Source organism: Bos indicus, chromosome 14, assembly GCF_029378745.1.
Source record: "Bos indicus isolate NIAB-ARS_2022 breed Sahiwal x Tharparkar chromosome 14, NIAB-ARS_B.indTharparkar_mat_pri_1.0, whole genome shotgun sequence".
Classification (NCBI taxonomy): domain Eukaryota; kingdom Metazoa; phylum Chordata; class Mammalia; order Artiodactyla; family Bovidae; genus Bos; species Bos indicus.
In genome coordinates this window covers 63,826,921-63,840,023 of record NC_091773.1, presented here as the reverse complement: position 1 = coordinate 63,840,023, position 13,103 = coordinate 63,826,921, and the positions used below count along the sequence as shown (strand labels likewise).

General features: G+C 41.4%; 1 long non-coding RNA gene across 1 annotated transcript in view; it reads right to left on the bottom strand.

Annotated features, from left to right (window-relative positions):
• Positions 1-13,103, bottom strand: part of LOC139186823 (uncharacterized) — a 65,173-nt gene that overhangs the window by 1,173 nt on the left and 50,897 nt on the right. The window contains exon 4 of the long non-coding RNA XR_011570427.1: positions 7,047-7,126. This is a non-coding gene — a long non-coding RNA (uncharacterized lncRNA). The remainder of the gene's footprint in view (positions 1-7,046; positions 7,127-13,103) is intronic.

Below are 13,103 nucleotides of genomic sequence, written 5' to 3'. Positions count from 1 at the left end.
TTTCTTAATTTCTTCATTATCTACGTTTATTTATTTTATTTTTGGCTGTGATGGGTCTTCATTGCTGGGCTGGCTTTTCTCTAGTGGCAAGCGAGGGCTACTTTCTGGTTGCAGCATGTGTGTTTCTCACTGTGGTGGCTTCTCTTGTTGCAGAGCACGGGCTCTTGGTCATGGAGGCATCAGCAGTTGTGGCACGCAGGCTCAGTAGTTGTGGTTCCGAGGCTCAAGAGCTCAGGCTCAATAGCTGTGGTGCGTGGGCATAGTTGCTCCACGGCATGTGGGGTCATCCTGGATCAGGGGTCAGACTCATTGTCTCCTTCATTGGCAGGCAGATTCTTTACCACTGAGCCACCAGCAAAGTCCCTTAATTTCTTCTTCTGATAGTTTGTTGTTAATATATAGAAATGCAACATATTCTGTATATTAATTTTGTATCCTGAAACTCTCAAATACATTGATGAGTTCTAGTAAGCTTTTGGTAACATCTTTAGGATTTTCTATGAATATATATAAATTAATATTAAAATCACCCCAAAAAGATGTCCTTTTCATTATAGGGGACTGGAATGCAAAAGTAGGAAGTCAAGAAACACCTGGAGTAACAGGCAAATTTGGCCTTGGAATATGGAATGAAGCAGGGCAAAGACTAATAGAGTTTTGCCAAGAAAATGCACTGGTCATAACAAACACCCTCTTCCAACAACACAAGAGAAGACTCTACACATGGACATCACCAGATGGTCAACTCTGAAATCAGATTGATTATATTCTTTGCAGCCAACGATGGAGAAGCTCTATACAGTTAACAAAAACAAGACCAGGAGCTGACTGTGGCTCAGATCATGAACTCCTTATTGACAAATTCAGACTGAAATTGAAGAAAGTAGGAAAAACCACTAGACTATTCAGGTATGACCTAAATCAAATCCCTTATGATTATACAGTGGAAGTGAGAAATAGATTTAAGGGCCTAGATCTGATAGATAGAGTGCCTGATGAACTATGGAATGAGCTTAGTGACATTGTACAGGAGACAGGGCTCAAGACCATCCCCATGGAAAAGAAATGCAAAAAAGCAAAATGGCTGTCTGGGGAGGCCTTACAAATAGCTGTGAAAAGAAGAGAAGCAAAAAGCAAAGGAGAAAAGGAAAGATATAAGCATCTGAATGCAGAGTCCCAAAGAATAGCAAGAAGAGATAAGAAAGCCTTCTTCAGTGATCATTGCAAAGAAATAGAGGAAAACAGCAGAATGGGAAAGACTAGAGATCTCTTCAGAAAAATTAGAGATACCAAGGAACATTTCATACAAAGATGGGCTCAATAAAGGACAGAAATGGTAAGGACCTAACAGAAGCAGAAGATATTAAGAAGAGGTGGCAAGAATACACAGAAGAACTATACAAAAAAGATCTTCATCACCCAGATAATCACGATGGTGTGATCACTGACCTAGAGCCAGACATCCTGGAATGTGAAGTCAAGTGGGCCTTAGAAAGTATCACTACTAGCAAAGCTAGTGGAGGTGATGGAATTCCAGTTGAGCTCTTTCAACTGGAAAGAGCTGTGAAAGTGCTGCCCTCAATATGCCAGCAAATTTGGAAAACTCAGCAGTGGCCACAGGACTGGAAAAGGTCAGTTTTCATTCCAATCCCAAAGAAAGACAATGCCAAAGAATGCCCAAACTACTGCACAATTGCACTCATCTCACACGCTACTAAAGTAATGTTCAAAATTCTCCAAGCCAGGCTTCAGCAATATGTGAACCATGAACTTCCTGATGTTCAAGCTGGGTTTAGAAAAGGCAGAGGAACCAGAGATCAAATTGCCAACATCCACTGGATCATGGAAAAAGCAAGATAGTTCCAGAAAAACATCTATTTCTGTTTTATTGACTATGACAAAGCCTTTGACTGTGTGGATCACAATCAACTGTGGAAAATTCTTCAAGAGATGGGAATACCAGAGCACCTGACCTGCCTCTTGAGAAATCTGTATGCAGGTCAGGAAGCAACAGTTAGAACTGGACATGGAACAACAGACTGGTTCCAAATAGGAAAAGGAGTACGTCAAGGCTGTATATTGTCACCCTGCTTATTTAACTTCTATGCAGAGTACATCATGAGAAACGCTGGACTGGAAGAAACACAAGCTGGAATCAAGATTGCCGGGAGAAATATCAATAACCTCAGATATGCAGATGACACCACCCTTATGGCAGAAAGTGAAGAGGAACTCAAAAGCCTCTTGATGAAAGTGAAAGTGGAGAGTGAAAAAGTGGGCTTAAAGCTCAACATTCAGAAAATGAAGATCATGGCATCCGGTCCCATCACTTCATGGGAAATAGATGGGGAAACAGTGGAAACAGTGTCAGACTTTATTTTTGGGGGCTCCAAAATCACTGCAGATGGTAACTTCAGCCATGAAATTAAAAGAAGTTTACTCCTTGGAAGGAAAGTTATGACCAACCTAGATAGCATATTCAAAAGCAGAGACATTACTTTGCCAACAAAGGTCCATCTAGTCAAGGCAATGGTTTTTCCTGTGGTCATGTATGGATGTGAGAGTCGGACTGTGAAGAAGGCTGAGTGCCAAAGAAGTGATGCTTTTGAACTGTGGTGTTGGAAAAGACTCTTGAGAGTCCCTTGGACTGCAAGGAGATCCAACCAGTCCATTCTGAAGGAGATCAGCTCTGGGATTTCTTTGGAAGGAATGATGCTAAAGCTGAAACTCCAGTACTTTGGCCACCTCATGCGAAAAGTTGACTCATTGGAAAAGACCCTGATGCTGGGAGGAATTGGGGGCAGGAGGAGAAGGGGATGACAGAGGATGAAATGGCTGGATGGCATCACTGACTCGATGGACGTGAGTCTGGGTGAACTCCAGGAGTTGGTGATGGACAGGGAGGCCTGGCGTGCTGCGATTCATGGGGTCGCAAAGAGTCAGACATGACTGAGCAGCTGAACTGAACTGAACTGAATATATTGATAAGGATTTTTGTGTCTATCATCAGTGATATTGGTCAGTAATTTTCCTTTTTTGTGTTATCTTTGTCTAGTTTTGGTGTCAGGTGATGCTGGCCTTGTATTAATAGAATGAGTTTGGAAGAATTTCTTCCTCTGCTATTTTTTGGTATAATTTGAGAAGGATAGGTATCGATTCTTCTCTGAATGTTTGCTGGATTCTACCTATGAAACCATCTGATTCTGGATTTTTTTGTTTGGGGAATTTTTCCTTTTTATAACTAAATTTCATTACTAGTAATTGCTCTGTTTTGTTTTGTTTTGTTTTCTTCTTGATTTAGTCCTAGAGGGTTATATATTTCTAGGCATTTCTTCTAAGTTGTCCATTTTATTGGCATACAATCATTCATAGGGGTATCATGACATCCTTTGAATTTCGGTTGTGTTGACTGTGAAGTTTGCATTTCTGACTTTATCTTTTTTCCTTGATAAAAAGAAAACCTTCTGGTAAAGGTTTGTCCATTTTGTTTACCCATTCAAAGAATCAGCTTAGCTTCATTGGTCTTTTTTTTTTTTTTTTTTGGTCTCTATCTCATTTATTCCTGCTCTGATCTTTACGATTTCTTTTTTTTTTGGATTTTCTTTTTTTTTTTTTTTTCCTTTCTAATTTTATTTTTAAACTTTACATAATTGTATTAGTTTTGCCAAATATCAAAATGAATCCGCCACAGGTATACATGTGTTCCCCATCCCGAACCCTCCTCCCACCTCCCTCCCCATACCATCCCTCTGGGTCGTCCCAGTGCACTAGCCCCAAGCATCCAGTATCGTGCATCGAACCTGGACTGGCAACTCGTTTCTTACATGATATTTTACATGTTTCAATGCCATTCTCCCAAATCTTCCCACCTTCTCCCTCTCCCACAGAGACCATAAGACTGTTCTATACATCAGTGTCTCTTTTGCTGTCTCGTACACAGGGTTATTGTTACCATCTTTCTAAATTTCATATATATGCGTTAGTATACTGTATTTATGGGCATACACACTGAGGAAACCAGACGGGAAAGAGACACGTGTACCCCAATGTTCATCGCAGCACTGTTTATAATAGCCAGGACATGGAAGCAACCTAGATGTCCATCAGCAGATGAATGGATAAGAAAGCTGTGGTACATATACACAATGGAGTATTACTCAGCCATTAAAAAGAATACATTTGAATCAGTTCTAATGAGGTGGATGAAACTGGAGCCTATTATACAGAGTGAAGTAAGCCAGAAGGAAAAACATAAGGTTAGGTTTTTTATTTGAGATTCTTCTTATTTCCTGAGGTAGGCTTGTATCACTATAAACTTCACTCTTAGAACTGCTTTTGCTGTGTCCCCAGAGTTTGGATCATTGCATTTCATTTTCACTGGTCTCTAGGTATTTTGTTTGTTTGTTTGATTTCTTCAGTGTTCCACTGGTTATTTAGTAGCATACTGTTTAGCCTCCATGTGTTCCTGTTCTGCAGTTTTTCCCCTCTGTGGTTGAATTCTAGTCTCAAAGCATTGTGGTCAAAAAAGTTGTTAAATATGACTTCAGTTTCTTAAATTTACTGAGAATTGTTCTGTGGCCAAGCATGTGCTCTATCCTAAAGAATCTGCCATGTACATTTGAGAACAATGTGTATTCTGCTGCTTTGGGATGGAATGTTTTATATTTATGAAGCTATTCTGGCTTTCTTTTCACTTCCATTTACATGGAATGCCTTTGTCCATCCCCTCACTTTCTATCTGTGTGTCTTTAGATTTAAAGTGAGTCTTTTGTGGGTAGTTTATTTGTGGGTCTTTCTTTTGTATCTATTCAGCCACTCTAGGTTTCTTATTGGAATATTTAGCCCATTTACTTTAAGAGTTAACTACTGATGGGAAATGTACTTATTGCTATTTTGGTAATAGATTTGAGGTTGTTTTTGTAGTGCTTTCTTGTTCCTTTCTTCTTCTGCTCTCTTCTCTCATGATTTGATGACAATCTTTATGTTACATTTGGATTCTTCACTCTTTTTCCTGTGTGTATGTATTACAGAATTTTGGTTTGTGATTAGCATGAAGTCTATATATAGCTATATATATACATACATACATATATATAATGTGTATAATGTATGTATATAATTATAAATTGCTGATCTCTTAATGTTTAATGTATTTTCACGACCTTGAATTTTTACTCTTCCCCTCCCCTTTTACTGTTCTTAACATCATATTTTACGTCTTTTTGTTTTGTATTTCTTTTAACTACCTATTGTGGATATAGATGACTTTACTACTTTAGTCTTTTAACGTTCCTACTAGGTTTATACCTGGTTGATTTACCTTCTTTACTGTATATTTGCCTTTACCAGCAAGATTTTTCCTTTTATAATTTTTATATTTCTCATTTCTTTTCTGCTCAGAGCAGTTCCTTTAACATTTCTTATATAGCTGGTTTGGTGGTGCTGAACTCTCTTACCTTTTCCTTTTCTGTAAAGCTCTCTCTCTCCATCATTTCTGAATGAAAGCCTTGCTGGGTAGAGTATTCTTGCTTGTAGTTTTTTCCCTTTTATCACTTTAAACATACTGGGCCACTCCCTTCTGGCCTGCAGAGTTTCTACTGAAAAAATCAGCTGATAGCTTTATGGACATTCCCTTGTACATAACTTGTTGCTTTTTCCTGTGCTGCTTTTAAGATTCTCTCTTTATATTTAATTTTTGTTATTTTTATTACAATGTGTTTTGGTGTGGCCCTCTTTGGATTGATACTGTTTGGGGTTTTCCAAAGTCTCCTGTGTTGCAGGCAGATTCTTTACTACTGAGCCATCTGTTTGGGATTTTCTATGCTTCTTGGACCTGGATGTCTGTTCCCTTTCCTAAGTTAAGAAACTTTTCAGTTATTATGTCTGCAAATGTGTTCTCTGCCCCTTTCTCTCTCTCTTCTCCTTCTGAGACTCCTATGATATGAATGTTAGTACACTTGATGTTGTGGGTCCTGGGGTCCCTGAAGGCAGGGCCTAGGGTCTGGGAGCTGGTGTTGGTCTTCTGTTGAGTGGGGCCAAGTCCTGGGTCCTTTGGTGGATGGCACTGTGTCCCAGGGCAGCTGGTTTGCTGGTGAGTGGGGCTGTATCCCCACCTAGCTAGCTGCTTGACCTGAAGTGTTCCAGTACTGGTGTTGACAACCTGGTGGGTGGGGCCATGACCTAGCGCTAAGTTAGAGAGGGGATTCCAAAATAGTGCTTGGAAGCTCCAGAGTCCTCTTGGTAGAATAAGTTTCTCCAAGTGACTGCTGCCCATGTCTGTGTCCCCAGGGTGAGCTCCAATTGCCTCTGTTTCTCTGGGAAGCTCTCCAAGATCAGAAGGTGTGTCTGATCCAAAATTCTTTCAACTTAGAGCTTCTTCTCTGAGTATCAGAGTGTGTGAGATTTTGTGTGTGCTCTTTAAGAGTAGAGTTTCTATTTCTCACAGTTCTCTGGCTCTTCTGAAAGTAAGCCCCACTGGTCTTCAAGGCCAAACATTCTGGGGGTTTGTCTTCCTGGTATAGAGCCACAAGGCTGGAGAGCCTGCTGTGGGGCTTGTACCCTTTGATTCTTAGGAGAACCTATGCAATTGTAATTATCCTCCCATTTGTAGACCACCTACCTGGGGATATGGGTCTTGATTATACCATGTCTCCAGACCTATTACTTATCTTGTTGTGGTTTCTTCTTTATATCTTTAGTTGTAGGAAATCTCTTCCACTAGGCTTCAGGTCTTTGTTCTCAATAATTTTGCTGTAAATACTTGTGATTTTGATGTGACTGTGGGAGGAGGTGAGCTCAGGGTCTTCATACTCCACCATCTTGGCCTCTCTGTCTAAGTTAAGCTTTTCAGTTCAGAGCAGAACACTGTTCCCCAAGCAGTCTCTGATAACCATACTCTTTGAGCAACAGTTTGTGAAGAATGAAGTGCAAGAAGAGTGAAAAGTTAACTTGTGTGTGTGTGTGCTGTGTTGTGTTGTGTAGTTTCTGTGCTTCTGGGTATGTACATTCTGGGAATGTAGATTAAGGGGTTAAACAATCCTACTCACCCACACCTGCTCCCAGAAGACACTGGCTGTCCCAGGGTGGAGTAGCAACAACAGAGGGTCTTGGCATGATTATTAGTGTCCTGAGGGAGAAAAAAGCCCCATATCACTTACAATGGTTCAGCCTTACCTTCTACAGGAGGAGAGAAACTAGTAGGCTTGTGCAGGGAGTAGAGAGGTGTCAGTGATCACCAAGGGAGAGAAAGGAGAGGCTAAATTTTCTAGGTTTCTAAAGATGTAAGGACCTCAGATCGGAGAAGGCAATGGCACCCCACTCCAGTACTCTTGCCTGGAAAATCCCATGGATGGAGGAGCCTGGTAGGCTGCAGTCCATGAGGTCGCTGAGTCGGACACGACTGAGCGACTTCACTTTCACTTTTCACTTTCATGCATTGGAGAAGGAAATGGCAACCCACTCCAGTGTTCTTGCCTGGAGAATCCCAGGGACGGGGAAGCCTGGTGGGCTGCCGTCTATGGGGTCGCACAGAGTCGGACATGACTGAAGTGACTTAGCAGTAGCAGCAGCAAGGACCTCAGATAGGCCTTGAACCCCACTCCTCCACAGGGATGACCACAGCCAGAAGCTATAGCTTCTGAGAAGCTAAGCTCCTTCACTGCCTACTCTTCCAGATGCTGGGGTCAGAAACCAGACACGGGCAAAATACCAGGTCCTGGGAAATCCTTGCTTCGTGAAAGGTGTTCCCATCCCCTTATGAATAGGTGCAGGGTAGAGTAGAAATAACCTCTGTCCTGGGCTCTGGGAACTGAGTCACTTGTAGACTGCATCCCAGTTACAAAGAACCTTCCTCTGCCCAGTCTCACTGAGTTATCATAATAGCCCCAAGAGATAGAAATTGTTATTCTTAATCTGATTATTATGCAATAGAGAAGGAAACGGAGTCTTGGTGAAGTTAATGATCTTTCCCAGGATGACACGGCCAGCCTGGCTCCAGGTCTCTGTAGCTGGACCTTCTTTTAATCCTGTGCTCCATCCATCTGATGCCCAAGGGTCGGAAAGAGAGGCCAGAGCAAGGATCATGTCCATTCCCAAGCAGGGACCTCAAGACCCTCCTTTCCTCAAGACCCTGACTTTCCTGGGCCACACTGCATGTCTTTCAGGCAGCAGCACTTGGGCTTGTCCTCTGTCTGATTCTCCAGCTTAGCTGATTCTGTGAGGTCATGAACTGCAGTCTAGGGGAAGCTTTAAACATCTTCAGTTCTGCACCCTTAGAGAAGGCATCTGGGGGAGGTAAGGGCCTATCCTGTGCAAGGGATGTGAGGCGCTTAGTGGGAGCATCAGCAACGGTGCCTGCCTAGAGAGGCGGTGTGTGGAGGAAGCCCCTCCCCTACTCCTCTCAGGAAGGACAGTCCGGGTGTAGAGCATGAACTGCACAGGCCTAGCCCAAGCCCCACCTCTACACTTGTTAGTTATTTGATCTTGCACAAAGTTATTTTTTTCTATGTCTCTGGTTCCTCAACAATAAAAACAGAGAAAAAAATTGCCCCTCCCTTATGTTATTATGAAGATTACATGAAATAAAGAATGCAAAGTACTTAGCACAGTGCCAGGCCCACTGAGAGAATGCTTTAATGACGTACAACACACTGGATGGAATGCTCATTCATTCATTTATTCATTTGGCAAGAATGTATTAAATGCCCAGTCTATGTCTGCCTTCCCAGGTGGTGCTAGTGGTAAAGAACCTGTTTGCAATGCAGGAGACATAAGGGATACAGGTTCGATCTCTGGGTTGGGAAGATCCCCTGGAGGGGGACATGGCAACCCACTCCAGTATTCCTGCCTAGAGAATCCCATGGACAGAGGAGCCTGGTGAGCTATGGTCCATGGGGTCACAAAGAGTTGGACACGACTGAAACAACTTAGCACTATGTCTAAGGAGCAGTATGCTAAAAACTCAGTCCCTGGGACTTTACCAACACTCATCTCTGTAGAATCTAATCACACAAAAGTTCTTTTCTTCATAAATGTTACAGTATGAACTGCTTTTATAATCATGGGAAATGATTTTTGTTGCTTACTTCTGCCCTTTATTCCTCCTTTATTTCCTACATAAGAACATAGTTGGAATCAGATGGGATCTGGAGTGAAGCAGACCATGTACTTGTCGTGAACATTTGAGCAAGTCCTTTCTCCTGTAACTCTCAGCTTCTCATCTGCAAAATGGGGAGAGTCACATCTTCCACAGAGGACTATTAAAAGGAAAAAATGAAATAGTGGATCAGGTAAAGCACCTGATTTAGGGCAGGTGCTCAATACATATCAGTAGGGCAGGTGCTCAATACATATCAGCTGTCCTTCTACTTTTCAAAACATATGGATAGAACTTCTGGTTTCTGGCCTGGCATTGTAAGAAGTTTGAGAGTCACCACTCCATCCTAGCAACAAGTAAAAGGCTGAACACACTGCAAAGTTAGCAACTCTTTTTAGATCCATATGGAAGTGAGGTCACAGGACAAATCACTGTCCCCTAAACTGGAAAGAGTGACAGGCGAATACAGAGAATTACAACTTACCAAGGAAGAACCCTTCATGGGGACCAGCACCACGTTAGGGAAACCTGAACTGAAACCGATGAATTACTGGAGGCTCAGTGCGGGCAAGTCAAAAATTCCAGAGGGATCCAGTCATCAGGACACCTGAAACTTCTGTGAGTTTTACTTCCTGGAGCTCTACTGGATTCTTACAGTGAATACTGGAGAAAAATTCCCCCATGCTTCTGGTAAGGGGAGGGGAAGAGGAACCATTTTGAAACTTCTGAGCATTCTGTTCTTAACAAGATCCACTCTAAAGAGAAACTATTTAACCAGAGCCTCACATGCTGGAGCTTTATCAGATCCAAACTGACTTCAGCTGGCTGTGGCCTTCCACATAGGAGAAAGGAAGTCCCCAACTCCAGCTCCCTCCAGCCATCCTGCCCACCTAAAGAGAGGGGAGTGCTGAGAAGTACCTGTGAAGTTCACAGTTCAGAGCCATAGCCTCACTAAAAGACTGAGCCCTAATCTTAGGACTATAAAATGCTTCCCCTTGCCCTGCAATTCCCACATCACCAAAGGAACAGCAGTTCCTCTTAGCCAATTCATTATATCTGGCTATCAAGAAAAAAAAGTTTTTTAATTTAAAATTAAAAACACACTTTGAAGGGTCAGAGCAAGCAAGCATCAGAACCAGACTCAGTTATGGCAGAGATGTTAGAATGATCAGACTGGGAATTTGAAGCCACTTATAATTGATATGCTAAGGGCACTAATGGACAGAGAAGTCAGCATGCAAGAATAGATGCAAAGGTAAGCAGAGAGGCGCTTCCCTAGCGGCTCAGCAGTGAGCAATCTGCCAGTAATGTAGGAGCACAAGACACATAGGTTCAGTCCCTGGGTCTGGAAGATCCCCTGGAGAACATGGCAACCCATTCCAGTATTCCTGCCTGGAGAATCCCATGAACAGAAAAGCCTGGTGGGCTACAGTCCATAGGGTCACAAAGAATCAGACACAACTGAAATAACTTAGTATGAACATATACACGCATGGAAGCAGAAAGATGGAATTCTAAGAAAGAATAAAGAAATGCTAGAGATCTACAACACTATATCAGGAAACAAAACAGAAACACAGGAGAAATTACCAATGCCTTTGATGGACTTATTAATAGACGTGGCTGAGGAATTTGAAACGATGATTGAGAAGTTAATGTTAGACACCAAAACACAGATCCAAGAAGCTCAGACAACACCAAGCAGAATAACAGCAGGGAAAAAAAAAAAACAAAAAACCCTACATCTAAACTTATAATTTTCAAGCTAGAGAAAATAGAAGATTAAAAAAAATCCTGAAAAAGGTCAGAGGGGAAAAATCTTACCGATAGAGAGGAGCAAAGATAAGAATTATATCTGACTTCTCCTCAGAACCCAGGCAAGCAAGAAGAGAATGTAGTGAAACATTTAAAATGATGAGAGAAAAAAAACAACAGTTCTGTTTGTGAAATTAACCCTCAATAGTAAATGAGGAATAATTAGACAAACAAAAATTGATTGAGGGAATTTTTTTGCCAATGGATCTGCATTGCAAGAAATGTTAAGTTCTTTAGAGAGAAGGAACATGATGTAGGTTAGAAACTTGGAGCTACATAAAAGAGGCACATAGAAGGAATAAGTGAAGGTAAAACCAAACCTTTCTTTTTTTTTTTCATTCTTAATTGATATAATAGATAATAATTTTTTCATAATTGTATTAGCAACAATTACTTGAAAGTGAGTGAACGGATCAATAAACTGTGGTACATTCAGACAAGGGAATATGATTCAGTGCTAAAAAGAAATGAACTATCAAGATAAGAAAGACACAGAGGAACCATAAATGTGTATTACTAAGAATGAGCACCAAAGAATTGATGCTTTCAAACTGTAGTGATGGAAAGACTCTTGAGAGTCTCTTGGACAACAAGGAGATCAAACCAGTCAATCCTAAAGGAAACCAACCCTGAATATTCATTGGACAGACTGATGCTGAAGCTTCATTACTTTGGCCACCTGATGCAAAGAGCTGACTCATTGTAAAAGACCCTGATGCTGGGAAAGGTTCAAGGCAAGAGGAGAAGGGGGTGACAGAGGATGAGATGGTTGGATGGCATCACCGACTCAGTGGACAGGAGTCTGAGCAAGCTCTGGGAGATAGTGGAGGACAGAGGAGACTGTCATGCTGCAGACCATGGAGTTGCAGAGACTCAGACATGACTTAGTGACTGAACATCAGCAAGTGAAAAAAAATGATGTGAAAAGTTATATAATGTCTAATTCCAATTATATGACATTCTGTGGAAAAAGCAAAACTATGGGGACAGTAAAAGGTCAGTGGTTGCCAAGGGCTAGGCATAGAGGGATGGTGAACAGAAAGCATCTTTCAGGGCCATGAAACTACTCTGTGTGATGTTATAATGGTGGATACATGTTACTATACATTTGTCCAAACCATAGATTGTACAACGCCAAGAAAGAAGCCTGTGGACTTTAGGTGATTATGATGTGTCAATGTAGATTCATCAATTGTAACAAAAGTACTGTTACCCAAAAAACTGTGTTTGCCTCTTGGTGGGTGTTGATCCAAAAGACACAACCAAGCCAAAGACTGGGAGAAGGAAGAACTTATTACTTTCAACAAGTAAGGAAAACACCGAGGATCTTTCCCTGAACAGTAAAATTGGGAAAGTTTTAATCTAAGCGTACATGTATATTAATGAAAGGGCTTTGGCAGAGAATTCAGCATAGAACTGGGGCAAAGGTCAACAGAGTCCGAGCTTTAGCTGAAGTCACAAAGGCCAGAAATAAACAATATCATTAGGCTCCAGTCTATCTGGTGGTTGTCTTCAGGCTAATCTTTACTACTAGAAATCTTTACTTCCCTGGGAGAAATATCAATAAGCTCAGATATACAGATGACACCATCCTTATGGCAGAAAGCGAAGAAGAACTAAAAGAGCCTCTTGATGAGAGTGAAAGAGGAGAATGAAAAAGCTGGCTTAAAATTCAACATTCAAAAGACGAAGATTATGGCATCTAGTATCATCACTTCATGTGAAATAGATGGGGAAACAAGGAAACTGTGAGAGACTTTGTTTTTTTGGGCTCCAAATTCACTGCAGATGGTGACTGCAGCCATGAAATTAAAAGATGCTTGCTCCTTGAAAGAAAAGCTATGACCAACCTAGACAGCATATTAAAAAGCAGAGACATTACTTTGCCAACAAAGGTCCATCTAGTCAAGGCTATGGTTTTTCCAGTAGTCATGTATGGATGTGAGAGTTGGACCATAAAAAAAGCTGAGAGCTGAAGAGTTGATGCTTTTGAACTGTGGTGTTGTAGAAGGCTCTTGAGAGAGTCCCTTGGACTGCAAGGAGATCAAACCAGTCACTCCTAAAGGAAATAAGTCTTGAATATTCATTGGAAGGATTGATGCTGAAGCTGAAACTCCAATACTTTGGCCATCTGATGTGAAGAATTGATTCCTTAGAAAAGACCCTGACACTGAGATTGAAGACAGGAAGAGAA